The sequence below is a fragment of the Hippopotamus amphibius genome, chromosome 9 (genome assembly GCF_030028045.1).
Source record: "Hippopotamus amphibius kiboko isolate mHipAmp2 chromosome 9, mHipAmp2.hap2, whole genome shotgun sequence".
Lineage (NCBI taxonomy): Eukaryota > Metazoa > Chordata > Mammalia > Artiodactyla > Hippopotamidae > Hippopotamus > Hippopotamus amphibius.
In genome coordinates, this window is record NC_080194.1 from 102,023,815 (window position 1) to 102,033,799 (window position 9,985).

The window sequence follows — 9,985 nt, forward strand, 5'->3', positions numbered from 1 at the left end:
CTTTAGATGCCAAGCACAAGCCCCAGATTGTCACCTACACTTTTGACTACCAGCCATAAATTAGGGGTTCCCTCAACAGCGACAGCCTACTCAGGTTCAATAATTTGTTAGAATGGCTCACAGAACTCAGGAAAACAGTTTACGTGCTAGATTACTGGTTTGTTTTACAATGATACAACTCAGGAACAGTCAGATGGAAGAGGTGCATAAGGCAAGGTTTAGTAGGAAGGGGAGTGGAGATTTCATTTCCTATTCAGGGTGACCTCCCCAGCATCTCTGAAACAGGAGGGCAGGGGGCAGGGCACAACCTTTGAAAGAATGACACAGCTCGAGGACACAACATAAACTGATTAGAACCAAATGGGTCCAAGATGGCCGACAAGCCAACTTCCAGACACCATGACAGTTCCAAGGCCAACCATGAGGATCAAAAGTGGGTGCTAGCCCAATTCTGGAATTCTCCACCCACTCATTAGCCTAAGAATTACCCACCCTGAGAAAGACTGACAACCCCCATACCCTGGTGCCTTTCTCACCTTCCGAGATGGCCCACACTCTGTCTGTGGAGTGTGTGTCTCTCTAAATAAATCTCTAAATAAACTTCTTATCTATCACTCTGTCTCTCACTGAATTCTTTCTGTGATGAGACATCAAGAACCTGAACTTCATTATGTCCTGAGACCAGGTTTGTGATCTCAGTTGGGTGACCTTGGGTTTTGGCTGGGTTTGAGTCCTGGATGCATGGGTTCGAGTCCCAATCTGAGGTGCATGGTTTTACTTTCACATGTTTTCCAACCCAAAGATTCCACAAACTTTGGTTACGGTTTTGGGGTGGCTTCACTATGCAGGCACGAATGATGAAATCACTTGCCATTAGTGAATGCACTCAATCTCCATACCCTCTCCCTCCCCCAGAGGTCAAGGGACGGGACAACCAGCCCCTATTCTTCAAGAGTCACTGCATTAAGATAAACTCAGGTGTGGCTAAAAGGGGCTTGTTATGAACAACAAAAGACATTCCTTTCACTTTTATCACTCTTTTCTGTTTGTTTGTTTGTTTTTAAGCTCTTTATTGGAATATAATTGCTTTACACTGTTGTGCCAGTTATTTTTCTCTACACCAAAGTGAATCAGCTGCATCTACACATATATCGCCATATGCCCTCCCTCCCCCGACTCCCTCCCACTCTCCCTATCCCAGCCTTCTAAGTCATCACCCATCATCAAGTTGATCTCCCTGTGTTATACAGCAACTTCCCACTAGACATCTCTTTTACATTTGGTAGTATGTATATGTCAATGCTACTCTCTCACTTCGTCCCAGCTTCCCCTTCACCCCTCCCCCCCAACCCCGTGTCCTCAAGTCTGTTCTCCACATCTGCATCTTTATTCTTGTCCTGTCACTGGGTTCATCAGAACCATTTTTTCTTAGATTCCATATATATGAGTTAGCATACAGTATTTGTTTTTTTTTTTTTTTTGGCTTACTTTGCTCTGTATGACAGACTCTAGGTCTATCTACCTCATCACATACAGCTCCATTTCATTCATTTTTATGGCTGAGTAATATTACATTGTATATATGTGCCATGTGTTCTTTATCCATTCATCTGTTGATGAGCATTTAGGTTGCTTCCACGTCCTGGCTATTGTAAATAGTGCTGCAATGAACAATATGGTACATGTTTCTTTTTGGATTATGGTTTTCTCTGGGTATATGCCCAGTAGTGGGATTACTGGATCATATGGTAGTTCTATTTTTAATTTTTTAAGGAACCTCCAAACTGTTTTCCAGAGTGGCTGTACCAGCTTACATTCCCACCAACAGGAGGGTTCCCTTTTCTCTGTACGCTCTCCAACATTTACTGTTTCTAGATTTTTTGAGGATGGCCATTCTGACCAGTGTGAGGTGATACCTCATTGTGGCTTTGACTTGCATTTCTCTAATGGTTAGTGATATTGAGCATCTTTTCATGTGTTTGTTAGCCATCTGCATGTCTTCTTTGGAGAAATGTCTATTTAGGTCTTCCACTCATTTGTGGATTGGGTTATTTGCTTTTTTGGTATTAAGCTGCATGAGCTGCTTGTATATTTTGTCAGTTGCTTCATTGGCAAATATTTTCTCCCATTCTGAGGGTTGTCTTCTTGTCTTGTTTATGGTTCCTTTCACTGTGCAAAAGCTCTTAAGTTTCATTAAGTCCCATTTGTTTATTTTTGATTTTATTTCCATGATTCTAGGAGGTGGGTCAAAAAGGATCTTGCTTTGATGGATGTCATAGAGTGTTCTGCCTATGTTTTCCTCTAAGAGTTTTATAGTATCTGGCCTTACATTTAGGTCTTGAATCCATTTTGAGTTTATTTTTGTGTATGGTGTTAAGAAGTGTTCTGATTTCATTCTTCTACATGTAGCTGTCCAATTTTCCCAGCACCACTTATGAAGAGGCTGTCTCTTTTTCATTATATATTCTTGCCTCCTTTGTCAAAGATAAGGTGCCCACATGTGCGTGGGTTTTCCTCTGGGTTCTCTATTCTGTTCCATTGATCTACATTTCTGTTTTTGTGCCAGTACCTACTGTCTTGATCACTGTAGCATTGTAGTATAGTTTGAAGTCAGCAAGCCTGATTCCACCAACTCCATCTTTCTTCTGATGATTGCTTTGGCTATTTGGGGTCTTTTGCATTTCCATCCAAATCGTAAGATTTCTTGTTCTAGTTCTGTATCACTCTTCTTATTTAGAAAATTCTGAGAATTTTAGGAGCTTTGTGCCAAGAAGGATGAAGCCCCAATATATATATTTTTATTATAAATCATAATGTCACACCTCCAGGATTGGACAATTAAGAGAGAAAAAATATCTTTCAGGGGAGATTTTGAGGGCTTTATGTAACCTCTCCAGCAACCTAGAGGTTAGGTCAGGGTCACCTGGTGAAGGTACAAAAAGTGGAATAGCTCCTCCCCCCAGGAATAGCAGAGGTAAGAGTCTGGACCATACCTCCTCACTTTAGGTACATCACCAGGGGAAAATGAACTCAGAGGCAGAAACATCGAGATGATGGGAGTCCAGCCTGTTTGAGAGAAAGAACACCACCCAAATGACCTCTGCTAGAGGAAATAGAATTGATGTAAAACATGGACTAAGGCTGTATTTATTTGCTTTTTGGCCACACCTCGTGGCTGCGGAATCTTATTTCCCCAACAAGGAATTGAACCCGGGCCACGGTAGTGAAAGTGTGGAGTCCTAACCATTGGACCACCAGGTAACTGGAGTACAGCTTTTCATTTAAGCTTAATGAATATCCTCAAAGAAACAGAAGATGATATTGGTAATATGGAGCAGGGACAAAAAGCACCCAAGGAGACCCAAGTAGATATCCTGGTGTTAAAGAGAAATACCACAGTCCCCCAATGGCACCACTTGTGTGGAGCCTAGATTTAACACCTGACCTAATTGCAGCTTCAGCATTCACCAGAAATGTAAACTTAACCAACCAGTCTGGAATTTTCTGGTCAGCAACAATGAAGTAATCTGCTACATGGATCCTCTCCATTCCCCAGAGAAAGAAGAGGCATCTGCAGGGTGAAACCCTTGCCAATTCCTTTCCCATGAAAAAGAAAATGTCCCAGCCTAAAAATAATCCTTTCTTGTCTTTGCTAACAGCTCCCTTGCCTCATCCTTCTTCCTATAAAAACCTTCCATTTGTACAACCACTTCTAATTGCTAGTGCCCTTTTAGCTGCTAGATGAGATGCTGCCTAAATTCATGAATCACTTAATCAGATCTTCAAGTTTACTCAGTTGAATTTTGCTTTTTAATATTGAGTATTAAGATGTAATAGTTGAAGACTGGTTTCAATAGCTATGGCACTAGACACAATGAATACAGACAGTAATTACTGAGCGGGATGTCAGGTCAAGAAATTCTCCAAGAAGCACAGAGTTAAGGCTCTGGCTCTACTCTAGTTTGTACCAAATCCTGCAGTGTTTGGTTAAAGTAAATTTCTACGCCCAAAATAGAGTCGTTCCTGCGCAGGGTGGAGGGTGCACATCAGCAAACCGAAACTTAGGTAACTTTCACATCCCTGTAAGTGCTCCACTTGACCAGAAGCCCCATATATCTAGTCAGCCAATCCCCAAATGCCAAGCCAACTCTGGGCTCTATCTGTATTCCTTATTCTTTATTCATTTTCTGTTTTTCTTTTTCTTGTTCCTTATTCTTTATCCTATAAAATCTTCGTGCCTCCTGCTCTGTTTCGTAGTTCTCTGGACCAGTTCATGAAGTGTCAAAATTTGTATCACCTAAATTGTCTTCTTTAATCTTTTTAAACAATTTATTGGAGAAAATTCTCTGTCTCATTTGTATCTCTTCTCTATTTCTTAGATAAAAGAAACAGAGTGTTTCTATCCACTCTGTTTCGAACCTTGTTTTTTCTTTCAACAATATATCCCAGAGATTATTCCATAGCAAAATAAGCGGTCTTCCTCATCTCCTTTTATAGTTGCACAGTACTGTATAAAATTGTGTGGGTGCAGTACAGCTTATCCAACTAATTCCTTATTGATAGACATTTGGATTCTTTCCAGGCTTTAGTGCAACGAATAGCCTTGTTCACTACTATGTTTTAAGAGTAAAAGTGCTAAAACAAGAAAAAGGCACAAGAGACATAAGGACTGAAAAGAAAGAGATAAAATCAATCTATTTGATGAAATAAAATTCATACTTTATGGCAAGACAAGAAAAATTTAAACACAAAATTTTTCCCTGCCTTTTTGGGCCTCCTTCCTCCCCTTTAGTATGTATTGTGCATCTGCACTAACCAGACCTCCTTAGGAGATAACGTTCCTTCCTAGTTTTAAAAGGGGTCACAACCACCAGTACTCACATGCATGTGCAGATCTGGATGGTATAAACTGTCAGTATATCATTTGATGTCTCAAATATGTATATAACTGGTTTGACCTCTAAGCTCTTTCAGAGCTTTCTGAAAGACTCTCAGGTTATAATCAGATTGGTTTGAATAAAATTTTCCATTTTTTAAGATAAATTTATTTATTTATTTATTGACTTCATTGGGTCTTCATTGCTGCACATGGGCTTTCTCTAGTTACTACGAGCTTGAGGCATGTGGGCCTCAGTAGTTGCAGCATATGGGCTCAATAATTGTGGCACATGGGCTTAGTTGCTCCACGGCATGTGGGATCTTCCTGGAGCAGGGATTGAACCCGTGTCCCCTGCATTGGCAGGCAGATTCTTAACCACTGTGCCACCAGGGAAGTCCCTCCATTTCTTTCTTAGATTGACTACTGATTAATTTCTTGGTTGATGTATTCAACATGGAAATATATTAGAACTAACATAAATATTTGATAAAATTATTGGAGACAAGGTCAACTTATTAAAAAATAAACACTATTCCTCCAGGCCAGTAATAACAAACTTGAAAACAATGTAGAATATAAGATTCTGTTAACAACAGCAGTAACATTTGCACAAGAGAAAGAGTAATTAAAATTAGTGGGAACAGACTGAAATAGAAGCCTTTGAACTAGATATTCATGGAGAAATAGATCTTAAAAAGGGTGTTGAAGTGACAGAAGGAACAGATTGAAATTTTAATAAATGTACATACAACAACACAAATTCCATGAGGATATATGCCTAGTTCAGAACACTATATAAAATACATGATAGTTAGTGACTTTGGGGGTCAGAAATGAAGGCAGAGAGTAAAGAGATAAAATAGAGCAAGAAAGGGGTTTTGTCTGGACTGATGATGATAATGTGTTAAGAATTAGGATTATAGTTAATATAACTCTTCATTAATGTCAAACCAAACCAAACCTCATAAACAGACATCCTGCAAATTCACAGGGATGAAGCTCATGTTGTACTTGGCAAGTGAAGGTTACATAAATGGGTCATTAGAAATCACACGACATGTTGAGAAGCCATATGACAGATTTCCCAAGCATGTTGAAATAAATTTAACAATTGGTTCAATCAAGGTGCCTTAACTGAAATGGCAGATGTGGTACCATGAGATCTTGCTTCTTCGTGAGACGTGATCATAAGAAATAGACTGGATTTTTTCACATGGGATCTGGTTAGCAAAATGGAGTGGTTTTCCAATATCGTGTGGTGACTGTCACTCCCCAGGATTTAAAGTAGGGAGCAACTGTCTGTGATGTTGAGTTACATAGATTTGTGAGTAGAATATTGCTGCCTGGTGGACTATTCCACACAAACAACACCTCCTGCTGATGGAATTCACATCAGGGCCCCTCTGGGTGATGGTGTTTAGAATGTGCATGGTTCTAAAGAAGACTGAATTTCAATTGGCTTAATCCATTTGACTAAAATAATGAGCCCTAGGCACTGTGGTCAAAACAAAGGTAACCAAGGGAACTGTGTTCCTTTGACTCATAATATATTATTTTTAGAAGGAGCCTATTAAATGGTCATCCTGTCCAGTTCTCCATCTGATACTTGATACTCCTTAGCAAGTTTCCATTAATTATTTAATTTTGATTGAACACACTTGTCTGGAAAACTCATTAAGCCAGCAACAGGGATTGCATTACCTTTTTCATATATTAATATATTTATTAAATCAACAAATATTTATTGAACACCAACTAGGTGCCAAACATTGGCAAAGGTTGACCAAGACAAACAATTTCCTACTCTGTGGGTCTTACTATCCAGTTAGAGAGGAATTAAGATACAGATAAAGAAGAATATGTCACTGAATAATAAGTATATGATGAAAATAAAACAGAGTGGTGTAATAAAGAATGCTGAGGCAGCTGAGATGGCTGAGATGGCTATGGTAGGTGGAGTGGAACAGAAAGACCTCTCCGAAGAGATAACATTTAAACTAAGATCTGGGGACTTCCTTGGTGGTGCAGTGGTTAAGAATCCACCTGCCAATGCAGGGGACAGGGGTTTGAGCCCTAGTCTGGGAAGATCTCACATGCCGTGGAGCAACTAAGCCTGTGTGCCACAAATACTGAGCCTGCACTCTAGAGCCCGTGAGCCACAACTATTGGGCCCATGTGCTACAACTACTGAAGCCCGTGTGCCTAGAGCCTGTGCTCTGCAACAAGAGAAGCCACTGCAATGATAAGCCCGCGCACCACAACAAAGAGTAGCCCCCACTCGCCACAACTAGAGAAAGCCCACACACCACAATGAAGAGTAGCCCCCACTTGAAGCAACTAGAGAGGAAGCCTGCACATAGCAATAAAGACCCACTCCAGCCAAATAAATAAATAAATAAATAATAAAAACAAACAAAAAAATCTGAATAGCAAGAAGGAGTCAGTCATAGGAAGTTATAGGAGAAAATCATTAAAGACTGAGGCAATGACTGGTGCAGAGACTCAATGGCCAGAATGAGGAAATCTTGTGTGTTGAAAGAAGAAAAGGACCTTGTCTTGAGGGGCGTATGTTTGCTACTCATTTGTTTTTTTCCATTTTGTGAATCATATTATTTATTCCTATTATTTACCTTAAAAAATGGATGTCTTTTCCCTTTCCTATATGTTTTCAGGTGTTCCTGGCACAAACTAGAAATTAATTCCTTGTAGGTTTTATGTTGCGAACATTTTCTAATCTGCTTTGTTGAACAGAAATCCTTAATTCTGATATAGTCAAATCTCATCAACTTTTCTACTTACGGTTTTTGCTTTCTAGTTCTTATTTAAGAAATCCTTCACTAAGTTTATAAAATATTTTTTTAATTTTATATTTTTTTCTTATTTATTTTACGGATTTACCTTTCACATATTTAACACATCTGGAATTTTCATTAATAATGTGAAGTGTAGATCCCCATTAAATTTTTTTCCATATCATAAGCCTGTTGGGGAGGGAGAAATTTCCCCCTTTATACTCCTTGAGTTCTTATGGCTCGACTAATAATAAAACTCACACAAGACAGATTAATAGGAGACAAATAAACACATTTTAATTGATGAGCATGGGGATACCACATAAATGGGACCTAAGAAGTGGCCAAAGCAGGGAGCTTTTATACTTTTTAGACAAAGAAACAACAAGTTTGTAAGGAGTTGATAGGACAAAGAAACTTAGGTTTTGGGTGCCAATCAGTGAAGAATCTAAACAGAGTTTGGGGGGCTTCCCTGGTGGTGCAGTGGTTAAGAATCCGCCTGCCAATGCAGGGGCCAAGGATTCGAGCCCTGGTCTGGGAAGATCCCACATGCCGTGGAGCAGCTAAGCCCATGCACCACAACTACTGAGCCCACGTGCCTAGAGCCTGTGCTTCACCACAAGAGAAGACACTGCAGTGAGAAGCCCATGCACTACAGTGGAGTGGCCCCTGCTTGCTGCAACTAGAGAGAGCCCGTGTGCCGCAATGAAGACCCAACACAGCCAATAAATAAATAAATTTATAAAAAATGAACAAACAAACAAAAAGCAAAACAGTTTGGGCTTGGAGTGGTAAATTAGAGAATTTACAAGTTTGTTTATATAGGCTTCTTGGCCCTAATTCCCTATCTTTGGTGATTAGGGAGTCCTTGTACCACCAGATGCTGGGATTGCACCTTTTACATGAGAAATTTATTTCCTACTTTTAGGGAAACAGAAAGCAGGGTCAGAGTGTCCTTCTTGTGTTGACCATTTAAGTAACTGTAATTCAAAATAATTAATATTGAGTCACATTTGGGGGGCAGCCTACTCTGGACTACAACTAGCCAGATTTTCAACATCACATTTCCCTCTAATTTGGTGATATCACTGCTAGTATAAACCAAGATCCTGGCCTTAGGGATGCTTAGTGTTACAGGCATGTTTTAGAAATCATGAGTTCATGCCTATAACAATTCAGCACCACAGGGATCTTCCTTTCTTTCCGCCATGCTATAATTGTACTTCCTTTCCTACTCAGTGAGAACTCTGGCTTCCTCAAACATAATAACATTTACTTGCTTACTCAATCCTACAATAAATATAAGATCCAGAACTGTTGCACCCATATCCATATGACAAATAAACTTACTAACAAAAAAGAATTTGAAATCTGTTTGCCATGTTCTTGCATTCATTTGAAATGCAATTTAGTTCATTTGTTTCTGTTTACATCTGGTTTTAGGTCTCCCCCAATTCTTATTCATTTAATTTCATTATTTGAATATGTAGAAGATTAACGCGCTTCCAAAAGTCAAAACTATACTCAGAGAAGAATCACTCCTATTCCTATCCATTCTTCTTCATTTCTCTCCACTCTTTTTATGTCCCCAACTTACAAAGTTTCTATTTAAGATTTTTTGATGATGTGAAATCGGTATGCATTCAGTAGAAACTGTACTTCAAATTTTGAATTTTGATCTTTTTCCAGACAGTGATGTGCAGTATGAACTCTCATGATTCTGGGTGGGGACAGTGCACTGCAGCTCAGTCAGCCCTGTGATCACAAGGGGAAACAACTAATACACTTACGACTATTGTTTTTCACTTTCAGTACAGTATCCAATAAATTATATGAGGTATTCAATACTTTATTATAAAATAGGCTTTGTGTTAGATGATTTTGCCAAACAGTAGGGTAATGTTAAGTGTTCTGAGCATGTTTAAAGTAGGCGAGGCTAAGCTATGTTGTTTTGTAGGTTAGATGTGCTAACTGCAATTTATGATCGGTTTATTGGGATGGAACCCCATTGTAAATCAGGGAAGATCTGTAATCAATTTCATTGTTTTTTGGTTATTTTTCCTGTATTTCTTTTTTTTCCTCCCATTCTTTTTTTTCTTTCTTTCGATCTTTATTGGAGTATAATAGCTTTACATTGTTGTGCCAGTTTCTACTATACAAAAAAGTGTATCAGCTGTATTTATACATATATCCCCATATCCCCTCCCTCTTGAGCCTCCCTCCCACCCTCCCTATCCCACCCCTCTAGGTCATCACCAATTATCGAGTTGATCTCCCTGTGTTATGCAGCAGCTTCCTACTAGCTATCTATTTT